Source organism: Melopsittacus undulatus, chromosome 13 (assembly GCF_012275295.1).
Source record: "Melopsittacus undulatus isolate bMelUnd1 chromosome 13, bMelUnd1.mat.Z, whole genome shotgun sequence".
In the NCBI taxonomy this organism is placed as follows: Eukaryota; Metazoa; Chordata; class Aves; order Psittaciformes; family Psittaculidae; genus Melopsittacus; species Melopsittacus undulatus.
In genome coordinates, this window is record NC_047539.1 from 4,929,794 (window position 1) to 4,946,788 (window position 16,995).

The 16,995-nt window shown below is 43.3% G+C and overlaps 1 protein-coding gene across 1 annotated transcript in view; it reads left to right on the forward strand.

Annotated features, from left to right (window-relative positions):
* The window catches only part of MYBBP1A (MYB binding protein 1a), a 56,799-nt gene that overhangs the window by 24,584 nt on the left and 15,220 nt on the right, over positions 1-16,995 (forward strand). The window lies entirely within an intron of this gene.

Sequence of the window (16,995 nt, forward strand, 5' to 3'; positions counted from 1 at the left end):
CCTGAATTCACTTAGTGCCTTTTAAACACATACATCAGGAAGATGCAAGATGAAGCTCTGTGTGACAATGGATCTGCACCTTGTTTCAGGCAGCTCATGCATCTGAGCTGGACTTTTCCCCTTTGGTGAGACCACACTGACTGCAGGACGCTGTGAAGCATCTGCTGCCAGTTCAGATGCATGGTGACTCTGGCAGTGGGTACTCTGGATGCTCAGCATTACCTGGTGGCTGGCCTATTTTTCACACTCCACATTGAAGTGTGGAGCTAAAGACAACTGCTGTCCCAGTGGTGCCTGTGTGCGAGTCAAAATGCTTCAGGCTTGGAAAGAATGAAGACACTGATGTTTGGATGTCTTTCATTTATTGAACTGAGAAGTCTGGTGGGTTTTGCTATGGTGTTTGTTTTGTTTTTTCTTTCTGTTACTACAGTAGCAGTTGGGATCTCTTTCCTAAACTCCTGTTGCTCTTTGCTTTCCCATGTGTCTAAGTTAAAACCGACTTAGAACTTAAAGCTGCACTGCGTTCTCAGAATTTGGCCTGCTTTGTGTGTGTGGTGTGTTGCACTGGAGTCCACTGTAGAAAGAAGTGAATAGTAACTATATGAAATGACTACATTGTAAGTAGCCACTGTGAAGCTTCTCAAGAGGACTTTTAGTGTGTGAGAAGTGTTACAAGGTACAGTAAAAAAAAGAAAGGTGGTAAAGAATGAATTTTTGGAGTAGTCTAATCCAGTTTGTTGGGTGCAGTTACGGTAACTGGGACCTTGTACTTGCTGTAACGGCCAGCAGGAATATTGACAGTGGTAGGAAAATGGGAGCAGTGCACACATTGTAATCTCTTTGTACACTCAGGTGGATTTGATAGCTTTCTCTTACCAGCAAGGTGCTTACACCTGAGTAAAGTGTAGGTAACATTTCTAGACTTCTGTACGTACATACATACCAGTGTACATACGTGTGCTCTAAGTAGCTTAGGTACAAAAGACAAGTAGGGATATAGTCTTCAATGGTAAGACTGGTATGGAAAAATGACAAGTCATCAAAAATGGTGCTTGTGTTACCCATTGAGCTAACCCGGTGCTGATGAAATGTGTGAAGCTTCTGGCACAGATGATCCCATTGGCAGTGCGCAGCCTTGCAGTTAGCCAAGCAGAATGTGTGTGGTGCTAATGGGGAGGGGGGCTTGTGCTGTTTTGTTGACTAAGGATGTTGCTGTCAGTCTGATGTCTTCCACAAGCACTACACACATTCTCTTAAATTCTGTGATCTTGTTCCTGCTTCCTCCTTTCTTAATGCAGTTCGATCTTACTACTGCAGGTGTTTTCTAGGAGACTTTGACCTTCAAATTACTTCCTTGTGCCTTGTTTCAGTGGGTGCAGTGTTGCTTTTTCAATATGCAGAAAGGGTTTGGGGTTTTGGCTTGTGCTGATGGAGTGTAAACCAGGGATAAAGGTGTGTTTAATTTAATGATTGTTGCATGACTCAGCTACATACCAGAACCCTCCTGAGCCTCAGGTGAGGAATGTCTTCCTGGTTTATTTTTAGCAGCATCAGTATGATGAGCATAGCTACAGTAACATCTAGTTCTGTGATTGTGCAGTCTTGGGCTGTGTCTCCGATGCTGTTACAGTACAAACCCCTTGGTGGTGCGTTGTTAGTTGTGGTGAAGTTCTTTGTAGCCCTTCTCCCCCATTTTCATAGATGCTGGGTCTGCCAGAGGACTGGATGAGTCTGTGAACTAATGCTTCTGCCCTAAAACCTTATTCTGTTCATCTGAGGATCAGGTGAAGAAGAAGAATGTGTGGCTGGTTGCACTGCAGTACCCAGGCTTACTGCTGATGCAGGCTTCTGCAGGCATGTCCGTATTCCAAGTGCCAGCTCTGGATGAGAAACAGGCTGGATCGTGGCCTCTCTGGAAGCCTGGAGTGGAACAACCAGGCTTTTCCCTGACAAATCCAGCTTGTTGAGCAGCAGTACTGAGAACAGTTTGGAAAGGAAGACTAGTAAATGAAGCATCCACTGCTACCAGGAATGAAGTGTTGTCCCCATCTTGCTTGTATTGGCAGACAGACCACTTATAGTCTGTGACTTTTTCCTAGGGTTTCCATAAACAATACCTGTCTCTTGTCCTTCTCCTTAGAGCACTAGGAGTGTACGTTTCAGTGCAGTTGCTAAGACTCTTTGCAATTACTTTTGCACTGTGGTCAGTTTGAATACATTTGCATGTAAAACTGCATTGATTGAGGATGTTGCAGTAGATGGGAGCATAATGATGCTACATTTGTCCATCAAGTGAGTTTATCTTCTGTGACTTGGCTAGAACTCTGCAAAGCTGATGTAAGTGCACAACTGTCATGAAAGTCATAAAAGTCATTTTACTGAGTGTGGAGATGAGAATGGGCACTGAGACAGTTCAAAATGTCATCTTCTGTCACTTAGATTCATTAATATTGCAAAATGTGTTTTTATAAAGCAGTCTGTGACAAGGAACCCTCTAAGATCTAATAGAGAGTGTATTTTAGGTAAGTTGCTAATTAATCTTGGTGCTTTGGCAGTCTCCCCAAGGGGATCAAACATATATAGACATAATTTTACAGAACTGAAGCAGTTCCTGTGCCAGAGCTGCCATCACCAGAAGAGTAAGATTTCATCCCAAAGTCCTGCCAAAGAGGTCTTGGCTGGTTGACAGTTATCTTTCTGAACTGTTTATGTTCTGTGTAAATAACTAAGTTAAAAAGTAGTTAAAGTTTAGTAAAGCAATAACAATAAAAGCCCTGCAATGTGTCAGAAGCCAGCACCCCCTTTGTGTATGTTGGGCAGTTCCTTGTGCTGGGGTGGATGAATGGATCATTGCATTAATGCACAATGCCTTGCCTGCATTCTCATAGGTGGTTTCCAGCAGGTGGTATAGGAACATTGTTATGGAATATTTTGCATAAGCAAAATTACTAATAATGAAGCAAAATAAACCTCCTCAGATAAGTATCAGCACCATTCAGTTCTTCCCTCTTTGCATCAGCAATGAGACCTGGGCTGCTGGTGCTAGCAAGGCAATAGGCCATGTCTGAAAGGTACCATTCCTTCAAAGCATCCCCCATCCTTTGGGCAAAGGTAGGGCACACTGCTCCTGTGTCACCCATAAAGGTGTCAGTAGGAGGAAGGCTTGTCCTGGGTCTGGTTGAGGCATACAGACCTTCAGAGGGTGTTACCCACCAGCAGTGGCAGATTCTTGTGCAGTATGGTCTTACAGTGGCTCTTACCTTTAAGCTTTGTCCTTTTTGTCTTCTGTTCATTATGCATTCTTTGTTCAATGAAGAGAATCCAGTTGCAGCTGGAAAATGTTATGTCAAAGTGACATGCTTTGGCTCCAGTCAGTGCCCTGCTCCTGTTCCTGTTTGTGTAAGGAGATGGTCAAGGAGACCCTGTGTTTTGCAAGGTAAAGCTCCTCTATGGGTGGGCTCTTGGGACATTTTTGAGCTATTGCATCGTAAGCCAGCAAAGCCCTGTGACATGAACTAGCTCTAGGTATGTAAACTGTCCCTCTGAAGTTGACGAGGAAGCAGTTGAATGCTTAAGTGCTTTGCTGGGTCAAGGCCAGAGTGCTCTACATTTTTGTGTAGAGATTTTGAATTCATAGACCTTGAGAATGGTTGTGAATGTGGATTATTGCATCCCAACCTCTCATTTTTGAGAGCGTCTCTTGCATTGGGATAGCTCAAAGAAATTCTCTGGAGAGCTGGGGGACATTGACAGCATCTATAAATAGTGTCTGATGTTCTTTGGAAGGGTGTTCGATGCCATAGCAAAACATGGTGCTCTCTGATGAACTGCTTTATGAGCCACGTTTCTCTCTCCCTTTCCTCTCACTGTTGACAGTTGAAAAAGATCAGTTTAAATTTTTCAGATCCTCCTGACTGCATTTAAGCTGAGTGCTTCAAATCCCATGGCATGAGTTGTCCCTTGTATTTGCATTGAGAACTTTGTGTGCTGATGGTGTGTTTCAGTTGAACAAGGGACCCCTGTCACCGAGTCTGCTGGGGCTCTTTGGAGCATCGTGCATGTTGTTTGCTGTTTATGTTTGCTTTTCCCATCATATCAGGGGTTTTTGTTGTATTTCATGGTGCCTTTTAATGGCCCCTGTGTCTTTTGCAGGAAGTGTCTAGCAGATAGATGCCTGCATTGCCCATGTACAAATCCATAATGATAGCAGGCATTAACTGACTGGCACACAGAAACTGCCCTGTTAGCAGTCCCTGTCCTTACATTCCACCATACTCAGTGCAGTACAAGCAGAACATGAAAAAGCTCCTGTTTGCCTCTTTATTCTGATTCTGAGGAACAGACTGTGTTTATTCTGCTTGCTACTGATTGTATTGATGATCATGTGGCAAATCCTCAGGAATGGAGGCAACATTCTAGTGTGTTGCTGGGAAGAAATAAGGACATGGTCACCTATATTTTAGTTGTTTCTGCAGACAGAGCTGCTGGCCAGAGCTGTGCAAGGATGGGGCTGATCAGTAGTATTAACAGCCCTGCATGTCAGATGGACTTACTGAGTTAGATACATACCATATTGCAGTGATTTTACAAGACTGAGTAATTTCTTTGCCTACTAAATTAAACTTGCCATCTGACACATTGGGAGTTGATAGTTTTTAAACGGAGAGTGAACCACCCAAGTGTGTTCTGCTCAGCCTGACAAACAGCCCCTCCAGTGATTTAATGAGTGGATATTTGTGGAGAGCAAAGGGGGAAAGTTTGCTTGGAGGCAAGGTCATTGCTATGTGTTTAATAACAGCAAAACAAAACCAGGAGGGGAAGAAATGTCTGTGGTTGTGATGAAATTGGGGACTATCTCAGACATATGGGCTTAATTTATGTTCATGCTACAAAACAGTACAGAAACATCAGGGTAGAAACCTGGTTTGTTGAAGTTCTGGGTAATGATTTCTGCTGTCTTTACAGTGGTGCGTTGAATATGGTGTGGAAATATTAGCAAGTGTGTTGGAAGGTGTTTCATTGGCAAGTGAAGAAAGCTTAGGGCTTCTGCAGCCTAAAATGGAATGCCAACCTGGGTTTATTCACTGGCAAGTATATTCTTAAGAGTTTATGTGGAAAGATGGATGGCGCATCTCTGACAGTGTTCACTGCTAGGTTGGATGGGGCTTGGAGCAGCCTGCTCTAGTGGCATCGGGGTTGGAACTGGATGAGCTTTAAGGTCCCTTCCAACCTAAACCATCCTGTGATTCTATGATTCTGTGAATGCGGTAGGTCCATTCTTGTTGTTTGGGCATGAGGGAAGAATGGAGTTTGGATGCTTCTTGTTCCTTGGATGCTTTCCCTTGGGATGTATTAAAATGCCACTCTGCAAAAGTTGAAGTGCAAGGAAGGAGTTTGGATTTCTCTACAGGATTCCTCAGCAACCTCCTAGCAGAGCAGGGTCTCAAGCCCTGTGCCTCTTCCCAAGGGGCGATGTGCGGCCCATCATGTCATGGTGCTTCTCTCAGTGTATTCTGCAAAGTGAAAAGGTCTGGTGGCAGATGGAGGAATGGACAAAGTTCAACCCAGTACAGTTTCATTCTATTTAATTTTTACTTTTTGCTTAGCAATGCTCTTTATTTCAATGTTCCAAACTAACAATTTTACTGACATGTGAGTACTTCCTTATGCTTTTGAAAGCTAAACCTCAAGAGTGGATGCTGGAGCGAATTGCAATTCTAATTTCTTTTTCTCTGCTGATAAATGTCCTCAAAAGAGGAAAACCTTTGTCCTTGCAACGTCAAGACTGGTCTAGTGAATGGGGGACAGCAGCTAAAAGGCACACGGCGCCTAGGCAACGCAGGGTGTTTTTTGAATGCATACTGCTCTTAAATCTCTTAAATTATTAAATTTGACTTCAGCCAAGTCTCTTTAAATAGCCTGCATTATGTGGTAGCTGCCTTCTGAATAGCCTAAAGAAAGTCCTATTGGATGTCTCTCCTGAAGTCAGGAAAATTGGCTTTGTTGGTCAGAGGAGACATCTGGCTTGGAAAGTGCTGGGAGGAGCAGCCAGGTGAGGGAACTGGAGGAGACAGCTTTGGCTTTGTTCTTACCAACCTGTGCAAGCAACTTGAGGTGTTAGTGGAGTTTCTTCTCATTTTTAGTACAGTGTGTCTGCTTAAAATAAAAAATTGACAAAAGGAAAGCTTTAGGGCATATATATAGATATATATTCCCCAAATATATACATATATATGTATTTTTCCCCCAAGAGAAAAGCCAGGGTGAAGAGAGAGGATGATTTTGCATTTGCTAATGTTTCTTTGAGCCTCAGCTACTAGGACATTGTGTGAGAATCTTTCCTTTGGTTTCTTAGCAAAAGAGCATTTCTTGTTGTGGTGTTTAAGAGTGAGGAGCTTATAAAAACAAAGTGGAAATGCTCCAGAATAAACAGGAAAAAACAGGAAAAGCTCCAAAATACTAAGAAACTATATTGCCTTAGATATTTGGGGGTTTTTTCCTCTTTTTTTTTAAATTGTGACTTAATTCTTAGCTTGGGAGAGAAGTTATTTGGGAGTGGAGGGGGAAATGGGCCTATTTCCTGATTATTATTGCCGGTTTTTAATGCAGGAAGGGAATGGCTTGGATGCATTGCAGTCTATTGCTGTTCATTTCTCTCCTGGTCTCAGTATGCCCTATGGTACCAATACTCCCCACCAATGTTTCAATCCTGTAATTAGGCATTATGGAAAGAGCAAGAAAACACCAGTGCTCTTGGGCACTGTGTTTTGCTCCTGATTTACTTTGTGTTCTCATGGCTCATTTAATTATGGCATCTTCTTATTTTCAAGAATTTAGGATAATAAGATATTGACTTCTTTTTTTTTTGGAGGGATACATTAAGACTGATTGGCCTTTCTGATATGGTAAGTGGTTACCCCTGGGAGAAATGAATCTGTGGTCACCAGAGCAGCAGACCAATATATGGATTGTTCTGTATGGATTGCTGTGTCCTGAGGGTCTGCTTGATGGCCTCTGGTGAAAGGAGAGCAAAGTAAATGTCTTGTCAGCCCTGAATGCGCACTAGCTGCATCTTTGTTGTTATGCAAATGGAATAGTCAAAGCAGGTCTGTAATACCAGCAGCCAGCCTGGCCCACGAGTCCAGTGTGTTATTTTATATGCTCACTGTTTTGACTGTCCAGATGTCCTGCAGAGCCTTCATCTGGGGCAGAAAGCCTGCCAGTGAAGCCCAGTGTTTAATGTGCAGATACCTTTTACAGTGTCAAATCTTCTCCCTGTGTGTACTGACTCATTTCTGCTGCCTTTACAATCTAGCAACATCTCATTTGTGTCACTAGTTCTTGTTAGATTGTGGTGACCGTAGGAGGGAGCTTTGATTTTTGTTTTCTTTTTAATTATTATTTAATGAGTTCCCTCCCCCTCCTTTCCCAGCTGCCATCAGAACAGTGCTGAAGGAAGCAGCTCTGCCTGTGCCCACTTTTATTGGGCACAAATGTCCTGTTGCATGTCCTTGAGCAAGCAAGATCTCATAAATGGGCTCCTCTCTTTAGGCAAGGGCAAGATGAGGCTTTTGCTCTAACAGGAACATCCTTCTGAACACTGTTGGCAAAGGAGTGGAAAGAAATCCACTCCTGAGCAGCAATGGAGAGAACAGGATTTGTGGAGTCCCTGATTAAACAAATCAAGTAATGATGTTTTAGGGCATAAAGAAAGCTGTATGTGAGTGCTGTGTGTATACCCTGCTCTGCAGGCAGGCTGCTCTACTGTCTCGATTGCTAGTCCTGGGTTTCCTGCTGGCTCAAGTGCTGGTAAAAAAAACAGACTTTGGCATTGAAGGCAGTGACTGTTGTACCTGTAGGGCTAAGGCTGACATACCTTGTGTAGGTGCAGCTGCATTTCTATGGCCTCTAGCTCATTCTGCATTTTCAGCCAGATTGAGCGGTGGTGGTTTACGTGCTCGTGTCTTGCAATAGCATTTCCCATGTTGTGGAGGAGGAGGATGCGCAGCGTAGCTAATGTGATAAAACCTTCTGTAGTATAGACAAGTGCTCAGAGAGCAGAATGAAGTTAACAGCCCATCTGATCGATGCAACAGCTGCTGTTCAGAGCCTGGGGAATAGTAGTAGAATTGTATAGCTTTCTTAACTTCTCATTGCTGCTGCTTAAATCAGGACATCGGAGCCACAGGTGAAAAGGTTTAAGATAATAAAACTAAAGAGAAGAAAGGAGTCAGTAGGAGGGGTACAAAGATGGAGATTTCTTCATGGTCAGTTTTGTTTCAGTTGCCATCTTCCAGGGAGCTTTGTTCTTTCTCAGTTAGTGGGGTAGTAAAACCTCAAACCCAACAGCAGAGCTCATGAAATGGGCTGAGTGTGTCATCACATCCTGTGCATTTGGTTTTTCTCTACTTCCAGGTGTTTTATCAAGAGTTTCCACCATCCCTGACTCACTGGTCTTGAGCCTCTCCCATGGAGCTGAAAGACCCAATTCCCCTGCTACCTACCTAGCAGATAGTTGCTTTCCCATTTTTCTATTGCTGAGATAGTGACTGGGAAGTTGTCCTGCACTAGGAATTCCAACAGCTTAAGAGGACACAAACCCTTGTGTTTGCAAACAACTGTTTAGCTTATTTAGAAACTAGAGGGAGAGATGTTGGCTGTTTCAGAGCCAAATGAAAGTTAACATAAAACCCTCACAAACCCAACAGAGTTTATTGAGAATCTGTATTCAATAAGGCCTAAACAGATCATTTAGATGATGCTGATCAAATGAGCAAAATGTCCTGTGTGTGACAAGTCTTTTCAATGGACAAATATGCAAGCTGCTGGGAGTTGTTTAAAGGTTCCTGGATGGAAAGAATCCTGCCACATCTGTGGAAATCTGCTTTTTTACCAAGGAGAAAGAACAGGTACAATCTGCTTTGCATCAAAATGGGTTGCAGTGCAGGGTGCCTTATTGTCAAACACAATTTCAGGAGCTTGATGACCTAGGATGCTTGGTGGGAGTTACACCGAGTAAGATTGCTTTTTTCACTTAAGGTTGTAAAATGTGATTTAGGTGTCACTTAAATGCTTTACATGTTGTAATTAACCAGCCTTGCAAAATTTTTCTCATCCATTTGTTGCAGGAGTTTAATTTAAGCTGTAAAATATCATTGGTTTTGATCACTTTTTGGCAAGGAGAATTTTGTTCCTGGACTTGTAAATCTCCTGTTTGGTGGGGTTCTTTTTGGCAAGGCCAGACTAAGGAAGGGCTGGGAGGAAACTCCCTTCTGGCCCAGAGCATGGCAGTTGGTGCACAGGAAAGGATGGGAGCAGGAGGTGCTGGTTGGTGGATGGGGGAAATCTGATTCGTGGTTACTTCTACTGCATTATTGTGCTGGGTCTGTTTCTGGAGGCAGGAGGGCAAAGCTGCAGACTTGGAAACTGGTGTCTGGTAGGACAGCTTCTGTGCTGGCCACATTGTACCCTGCTCATGTTCTGCCTCCCTCAGACAACAGTATTTATTGGACTGCATCAAGGCTGGCTGAGAAAACGTCTCGAAAGTGCTGATCCCTGGCAGTGTTCAAGGCCAGGTTGGACAGGGCTTGGAGCAACCTGCTCTAGTGGAAGTTGTCCCTTCCCATGGCAGGGGGATGGAAGTGGATGAGCTTTAAGGTCCCTTCCAACCCAAACCATTCTGTGATTAGTCTGAAGACACTGAATTGTAGCAGGAAATACTGAATTCAGCTCCTGAGCCAGATGATCACACAGATGAGATGTTCGTGGTCTTTCCTTGGCCAGCATGAGCTCTCTCTGACTTCGTTTGCAGGCATCAGGAGATCCAGCGATGGACCACACAGCTTTTTACTGAGAGCTGGCTACACAACCTGGGCACTGCTCTGCCTTGGAGCATTCGCAGCACATTCTTAAACCAAGAGATAGTTATAGAGGTGCTCAAGTGTCCTAGCATGGGCAGTTTTTGTCATGAGAGTCTTGCTTCTCCCAAAAGCACTGCACTTTCTGCTCTGCAACCTTTTAGATCGCTGCTGAATGAGGCTCTTGGCTCGACTGCTTGTGTGCAGCTTGTTTCAGCAGTGGAAAGGGAGATGAAGAATACTTTCTGCTCTCAAAAATCGTTGTCTTCAGCCACAGCCGTGGCTTTGCCTTATCCTCCCTTGCCCTTGAGTTTGAAATATGTATATGTAGAACGTGCGTGTGCCATGTGTGAAATACTGCAGTCACTGCCTTTGGATGGAGGAAGACTGATTTCACAAATGTTTCTTAATCACCTTTGGGTTTCACTATTTTAAAGCCTTTCAATAAGTTTTATCATAGGATTTGTATGTTTTAAGTAAAGCATTGGCTTTTGGTGCTTCAGTGAGTGAAGGATCTTGAAGGGTATTTGTTTGTTTATCCTTAACTTTGGAAAGAATCCTGGTTTTCCATCTTCTCACCTCCCCCAGAGAATCTGCAGCCTGGTCCTGTTGAGGTTAACAGGCTATGTGAAACTTCAGAGATTTAAGTTAGTCACGAGTTTAAGTCCTCTGTGAAATACTGTCATGACAGTTCTCAGCCAAGAAGTCTTGTCCACAGTGTTGGAGTGCTCAGTCTTTTCTCGTTCTGATTATAATGTGTCAAGGAAGGGTAGGAAACTTGCATATATATATATATATGCATGTCTATGTATATAGCACACATGAAACTGCCATTGCTTCTGAGCCTTTTGTGATTTTGCTGTACGGAGATTGGAGTGCCATTACTGTGAGTCTTAGTCACTTTCCCGTCTTTTAATTTGCCCTTTTGAACAAGCTTTGAGGCTGTTGTGAACTTGGCTTCTGCTGCCAAACTGTTATCAAACAGACTTGTAGCTTTTAGGCTCAGAAATGCTCAAATGTATGAAACAACTTGGTAGAGAAATGAAAAGCAAGCCCTGAAAGTCAAGACTGCTTTGTTGGAGCCTTTATCTCCATCCCAGATACAATGTAGATATGAAAATAGAATAATTTAACTGGGGCTAGATTGGCACTTGACTCATGGCTTCACATGCTGCTTGTTCTCTCTTCACAAAGCTTTGACAGTAATTGGAAGAGACTTGCTGTGGTGCTCTGGATATCCTGCACTGTGGTAAGAAACAACAGGTTACTCTCCTATAACCAACAGTCCTATAAGCTGCAGCTTGTCGTGAGGTTGGGTTTGGGAGGAGGTTGTTTGCTTTTTTAAAGACAGGTAATGAATTGCAGATAGGTGAGGAATTGATTTCATTGTTTGAGTCTTCAAAGCTTCTTTAGAATTTTCCCGTATTCTTGGCATGTTTTCTTTTATCCCAGCTTTTCTGGTGGTATTTGTCACAAATGCAATTTGTGATTCATGTGATTCGGTCTCAAAGGGCTTTGTAGGTGAGAATTTCTAGAAGTGCAATTACTTTATGCCATATCCCTATGGTTGTAGAATAGTCTTAATGCTGAGGATTACATGCTGAGAGCTGCTGGTTTATAACGTGTGCTGGCACTGAATCAGATGTGCTGGCAGGTCAGGTTATGCTGTAGCTTTGCTGCTGTAGTGTGTGTGGCAGAAGGGAGACGTCAGTGCTCTGAAATACCAGTAGCCTGTATGGTGTGATATCACCTACATATTTTTGCCTCCTGGACTAGTAAGAGAAGTGAAATGATGATAACACTAAAGCTCCTGATGCTTCTTCAGTTCTAAAGATATATTTGAGCTGTACAAACTTGCAGTTTTTCCACGTAACATTTCCTATATTTATAATATATATAAAGGGAAAAAGAAGCTCTTGCCATGCTGGTGACATCCGTCATGTTGATAAAATTGTGCCCACAATGCATAAATGATAGGCATAAGGTGGGGAAAATCCATCTTGATGGGATCTTAGGCAGAAGCTCTTCCCTGTGAGGGTGCTGAGGCGCTGGCACAGGGTGCCCAGAGAAGCTGTGGCTGCCCCATCCCTGGCAGTGCTCAAGGCCAGGTTGGACACAGGAGCTTGGAGCAGCTGCTCCAGTGGAAGGGGTCCCTGTCCGTGGCAGGGGTTGGAGCTGGAGGAGCTTTAAGATCCCTTCCAACCCAAAGCATTCCATGAATCTGTAATAGATCTATTCACCTCCATCCAGTTCACCTGGATGGTGACTGAGGAGATCTGCTCTTCTGACATACATGGCTACTACGCCTTTGCAAGATACTTGTTTTCAAGAAGAGAACAGTGGCTGTATTGGTAGGGGTTAATCCATTGCTTGCCATTTTTAATAGTCAGGCTGTATGTCTTGTCCTTTGCTGTGAAGGGTAAAGGTAGGTTGCATAAGCCATCAACCCTGCCAGCTTGCATTCCTTCTTAGCATCTCAATAAGGTAGGTGAGCACATCTGGGAATTACCAGCACATCTTGGTTACTGCAGTGAGCACATTTACTGGTTCAGAAAGAAATCTTGAGTTACTGACCTACATGGCTACTATGCCTGTGTTAGAAACTTGCTTTCAATAACGAAAACTTGAGTTTATGCTAAATGGCATTGTGTGTAATCGTTGTAGACAAGGAATAAAGTAATAGAGCTGGCAGAAAACCACAGGGTCAGTGCTGAAGTTAGTTACTGTTTGTTCTCTTCTCCCACATAGACTGATAATGAGCGTCTCTGCCTTGTTTAGTCATACACTTGATAGATATATGTAGGAGTGTGTGCATGTATCTAGTATCCTTGCTTGAATAGACTTCACTTATTTGGGTTTTTTTTTACTACTTTGTGTATATTTACTATAACATCTCTTTAGAAAGAGACATTAAGGAGAAAAGGTTGGGCAAGTGAGGGGCTCCTAGGGCACAGGATGGGCTTGTGAATTCTCCACCCTTAATGAAGAGCTCTAATGTGGCTGTCAACTGCTTGTAACTCTTCTGACACATTCTCATTTCAGAGGTTGTGTATATGGAGGGGCAACAACTTCCTCTTCTGCACTTCACTGGAGTTTGGTAGCTGGGACTCTTGGGTCTTCTGCTGTTTCTGTCCATTTGTGAAGTGTTGATAATACTTGGCTCTGTCTTAGGGCTGTCGAGAGTGCAGCAGGCTTGACTTGGCGCTGGGAAAAGGCAGAGAATCCTCTGATACTCTCCTCCAAAATAGCCAAGTGCTTGTAGGACATTCCAGGGTACCAGTGATGCTGGGGAGGGCAGGGGGGACAGCCACAGAACTGGGGAGTTGTGGAGCAAATACTTTGCTGGTCTGTGTTGGGATGGCAAAATATGCAGATGATCCCTGTATCATGTATAAAAGACTCATCATGAACATGTTACGGGTAAATGATGTATTGTAAGAAATTATGGGGTTGATAGTGTTCTGATGCAGAAGGTCTGAACTAGCTGGGGCATCCTGCATCCCCTAAGGTGTTCTGTGTGTGGCCTGGGTCTTCAAAGGTCTTAGTAAGGAAGTAGGAATTGGCTGTTTATGTAAGGTCAGGGCCTCCTGTAGTGAACATGTCCCAGATGCTTCTGAGGAAGCTGTAAGAAACTAGGCAGGGATCAGACGTGCACTGGAAAGGTTGTTTTTACTACTGTTTCTTTTCCCTACTGCTCAGCAGGGAGAAGGCTTCTGTCTTCAAGCACAAGCCTGTAAAATGCTGCTTCTATTGTTTATTTTAAATGTGTGTGGATGGAAACACCTTGCGTACTTGCATTCATGTCGTCCTCTTGCACTACAGGTATATAATACAGGACAGGTATTTTTTGGTCCAGTATGCGCACACATTAAAGCCTCTGTTTAGCAGAAAATAGGGAGATTTTGTGACCTTTTCATTTCTGAAGGATCTTTTTTGCATTACATTGTCAAAGTTACATGCATAATATTGTCACAGAAGTTGTGGTGTGTGAAGTGGCAATGGGAAGAGCCTCATTCCAGGAGATGGCCTCGTTTTTTCTGAGGCTGTTTTCATGGAATGAGTGTCTGGTTCCCAAAACCAGCTGGTGTGATGTGCCAGGAGGGACAAGTAAGATGACTTGTGGTAAAATGTGGTGCGAGGGGGAGATGATATGCACTTCCAAATGCATAGATGCACACACTTCTGTCGTGTCTGCTTTCAGCTGCATTGTGTCCATGTATTTGAGAAGATAAATCAAGGAAAATTAATTGGAAAGAGAGAGCTCTTTCTTCATGTTCGCAAGGAAATAGAGATCTGACTTACTTTGGATATTCCCTTCTGCAAAATGCTGATACTCTTAACCCCTCTTACATCAGGTGAGGAAGTGTATGTTACCTGGTGAAGCTCCTGCAGGTCATGAAAGTGATTCCTCTTTGAGTATTTAACATCCTTTATGTGAATCCTGCAGGGGACTAATCTATGAGGAGCTGTTTCCTGCCTTTCCAGCCAGTGGTTTGATGTTTCTCAGCCCTCACAGATGAAGTTGTGTCTGAGAAGCCATTGCTGAGGACTGTTACTTTCCATGGTGATGGGGCAGCTCTGTGGTCCTGGTTGCTAGGTTGCTCATTGAATAAATGTACTTGGAGAAAACAGTCTTCTGATGACATCCAGGATCCTTCTTCACATGCTGAGAGATGCTGTGAGGAAGGTGTGATGGTTGCACCTCTTTCTAGAGAAGAGACTTGGTGCCTGTCCTGTTTTGCTGAGGTGGGATGGCATCAGTGGGGGAAGTGGGAAATGCTGGTTTTTTACTGGGTTTACCCTTGGACTGGGATTGAAGAACTGGGTTTTCCTATTGGTTCTGCCCCTGGTTTTTCTGGCTGACCCCACTGATGTCAGTTCCTCTCCCTGTAGTTTAACTTATGCTGTTTAACTGTGCAGTTTGCTCTGGGTAAATAGGTTATACATGAGCTATGTGTTAACAACTAGCTCTAGGAATACAAGATTTGCTGACTCTGGGATGAACATGATAACCTTAAACTACAGCATAGCATGGTAAAAGTACTGAGGAGCTTGTAATTATTTGTGTCACGTTTGCTCTCTGACTGAGATGTTCTTAAGCCAAATTTTATTTCAACCAGCAAGTAAATCTTTTCTTTTTCTTCTTTCAAATGAGAAAAGTTGTTCATGCTTAGTATTCCATTATCATTGGGTTACAAAACAATCAGGAAACACAGGATTGTGTTGAGTACAGCAATATCAGTGTTTTAATTATGTGAAACTCAAAACATATTTTCTTGTACCTAATATACAGGCTGGAGGCAAGAAAGCTATGAGTGTGATACAATTGCTAAAGAGTGATAGCACCAGCCAGGGCTCTCAGATAACTGCTGGTTTGACTTTCTCATCTATGACATGCAGAAGGGAATGTTCAGTGGGGGTTTATCTTTTCTTTTAAAACCATTGTCAAGCCTAGTGCTTACTGAGGACTAGGTTCCATTCAGGGGCTGTTCTCTCAGTCCAGCATTTGAGTCTCGGGTCTTCAGAGCTCCTTGTTCCTTTGGGTGGCTTTGATTTCTTCCCATTTCTTATCCTCACTGACATGCAGTGCTCCCCCCCCCCGACTGGTACAGTTCCTGAGCAGGCCCTTATTGATGTTACCTCTGGTCCTGTTCACCTTCTGGGTAAATCTGTAGTCCTGAGGTACTATAAGGATAACTTAACAGGACCCTTCTCTGGTTTTTGCACCCATTTGCTTTTGTAATTGTCAAAGAAGAGATGGTGCCTTGAGGTTTATGACCCTGCCTGAGCCTTTCACAATGAATTACAGCCTTTTATCTACTCTGAGGGTCACGTTCTCTTTTTAATTGCACTGAAGTGACTTTCCACTACATTTGGTACATGCCATAATTTGTTCTGTAAGACACAGCTTCCACATAATAAAAAGGAATGTGCAAGCTTGCCTGCCTTGAACATGGCATCAGGGTGCTCTCCCTCATTAAGTCAACATAAATCTTCTGACGTAGCCTCCTTGGTTCCCTGCTGCATTTTCTTCCATGAGTAAAGAGCAGAATGTGAAAACTCACTCTATTTGGATAATTCCCTCCACTGGTGCAAACTGGAGGGAAGTTGACACAGATGTGTGACATTACTCTGTTGTAACACGAGTACAAGGGCTGGGATTGTCTGGTGGGGGACGTGTATTCAGTGTCCTGTTCCTCCCAGACACCTGGAATATGTTGTATGGGAAACACAAACCTCTCTTAGCTTGTGAGGTGTTCTATTTGACTGCCTACAACTTTGGACGCTCTTACTGCTCTCAGGAGATCCAGGGATTTCTTCTCTTCCTTCCCTTTGAGTTCTTCATTAAATAGTTCCCTAAAAATGCTGCAGAAGAAGAGTGGGTACCATATGGCCAGTTTTTAGTCTCTTGCTACATATTTTCCAGGTTGCTTCCTATAGACCCAAAGGCTATTTGGAGGCCAGGTTGGGTATCACCAGACTGCATTTTCTCTTGAGGCTTTTAGACTTTTAATCTCAATGGTGTCTTTGATAAGGAGTTTTATGGACTCTGCTTGGTTGTTTTCTGTAGGGTGGGTTCAGTTGCAGTGAGTGGTTAAAACAAGCAGCTCTTGCTTTCTTTGGACAAGATTAACTCTTGACGTAATTCCCGATGAGTTTTGGTATTTATCCCCACATTCAATTTCCTTCTGTGTGATAGCAGCTGGAGGCAACACTTTTTCTTCATATGTGTGTAGAGTTTGCTTGCTAACTCTGTGCTGCTACAAAAAATCTCCCTTTAAATCCTCTAAACTGTTGGCACTAATCCTCATTAGTGTACTCTGTACATCTCTGTCATTTGCTTTTGTCTATTGCGGTGTTTTTCATGTACCTAAGAAAGCCTTAAAATAGAAGTTCTGGAACAGAAAAGGGCTTGTAAGAAGATTGCAGATTACTGTTGGTTTTCTAGTGGCTACCCTTTTCATTGCTGTGTTGATGTAGAGGCTTAATGAGCAACTTTGGCTCCAGGGCAAGGCTGAGTGCTGCTCTGAACAGCAGTTTCCATCTAGGTTTCCTTTGAAATGAAGCATTTGCTAATCTGCCAGCTTTTATTTGTGTTTATTTGTGCCTCCTGCATTCATCAGGGTAAAGGGTACAG